This window comes from Limulus polyphemus, unplaced genomic scaffold, assembly GCF_000517525.1.
Source record: "Limulus polyphemus unplaced genomic scaffold, Limulus_polyphemus-2.1.2 Scaffold9276, whole genome shotgun sequence".
NCBI lineage: Eukaryota > Metazoa > Arthropoda > Merostomata > Xiphosura > Limulidae > Limulus > Limulus polyphemus.
In genome coordinates this window covers 7,698-9,761 of record NW_013674886.1, presented here as the reverse complement: position 1 = coordinate 9,761, position 2,064 = coordinate 7,698, and positions in this window count along the sequence as shown.

The following is a 2,064-nucleotide window of genomic DNA, read 5'->3' as shown; positions in this document are numbered from 1 at the left end:
TATGTATAAGATGGTCACGGCGTGACGTGACAATATGTGTGTGTTGGTAGTGAGTAATTGAACTGCAGTCAGAGAGTATTGTTGAAGTTCGTTATAGAGTTTGTTTTAGCGCGAATGTTGAATCCAAGTGTATCGTAAAGTTATATTCAGAAAGAATAAACCAGTTTTATTAAGTAAGGACTTGTGTCGCTAAAGTTTCGTCAGAACGAAGTTACGGGAAATCAACTAACGACGGAGACGTAACAGTATTATCTTCCTGTTGATACCTAGCTAATGCAGAAATTTGTTATAATCTTGAGTTTGGTTTTTGTTGGATATACAAGACTGTTTAGCTTAATAGTTATTATTTAGTGATTTAATACTTAATGATTATTTAGTTTCATAATATGAGTGTTAAAAGTTAATTATTTTAAAAGTAATAGTTATACCAAGTTTGTAACGTAACTCTGTACAAGTCGTACGTTGTGTATGCAGTTTGACTGTTGTACTAGGATTCAGTAATATTGTTGACGTCATCTTACTCAAAGCTTTCAAGTTTTTCTAGTTATGTTTAATACTGTTGCTACTAGAGAGCTAGACAGTTCTAGATTTTTCTGTTGCGTATTATAAATACGTGCAGATACAGCAAGTTAAGGAAGACAGAAAAAATTAGTTAATGAAAGTGAAGTTAGCTAGTGTGTGAGTGATTACCTTTAAAAGGATATCATTTGGGTTAGTCAACTCAGCAGCAACATTCAACTGCATGATGAGAAGGATATTGCATAAAACCACCAACATCGAGTATTATGTAGACAACATTCTGACACACACAGCCAGATGGGAAGACCACATGAACAAACTTAGAGAGCTCTTCAGATGAGTGAGGGTGACAGGTCTGACCATCAGACCATTGAATTGTTACTTTGGCTATTCTGTGCTGCAGTCTGTTGGACACAAGTTGGGCAAGGTGGTACAAAATGAACTGGCTCTGACGACCAAGCAGCAAGTCAGATCCTTCCTGGGGTTAGCAGAATCCTACAGGAAGTTCATTCCAAACTGTGCTGAAATTGTTGCACCATTGACTGACCGGACCAAGAAAGGTCAATCCAACAAGGTGACGTGGGAACAACCATAGCAGATGGCATTCCAGAAGTTAAAGAACGTGTTGGGAAGTTTGCCAGTACTTAGAATGCCAGACTTCAACAAGCCGTTCAGAATGATGCTTCAGGCATTGGAATTGGGGCAATAGTCCTACAAGAACATGAAGACGGACAGTTTCTGGTAATGCAAGTAAAAAGCTATTGAGGACTCAATTGGGCAATGTATATATAGGCAACCAAATTAGCGCAAGTTAAGTCAGAAACTTTAAGTTAGTGAAAGTGAAGTTAGACTGCGTGATTGTTAGTTTAGACTTGTTGGGCAATGTTTAAAGTGAGTTTCACAGGGTATTGTAATAACAGAGATAAAGGAGAACACGTTGTCTTATCAAAGGGAGTTCTAAAGTAATTGAGCCCATCTTTGCGGACTTTGCCGAAAAAAAAGACAATTATTTGATGTTCTGGATACAACTGTGGTAACCCACAGAGTAACATAAGTGAATGTACCATAGACTGTGTAGTAAGAAACAGAGAAGAGGTAAATAATTCGTCTTTTGATGTCTAAAGTAACTGAACTAGCCTATGTGGACTTTTGACAACAACAACAACAAAAAAGAGAATTGTTTAGAGTTTCGGATACAACTGTGATATCCTATAATGTAAAGAATTTTTGTACATACGTTTGACTTGTTTTGAATATATTATTTTAAAGTAAGTGGATTGTATGTTGTCTGTTTATTGTTCGAATTTATCGTCAACAATTTACAGACACCTACTGTAAAGAATTCGGCCCTATAAAACCTAATATACAGAGTTGTTTAAATTAGTAATATAACTTAACAATTAATAACTACTCTGCATGTAGATAGTACAGTACTTTACTATAATAAAACATACATATTTATGCTAATTTAAGTCTAGCTACTCGTGCAGTGTTACAACAGAATGATGATTTGTTGACTTATCATTGGATGTTTGTGGATTTTAT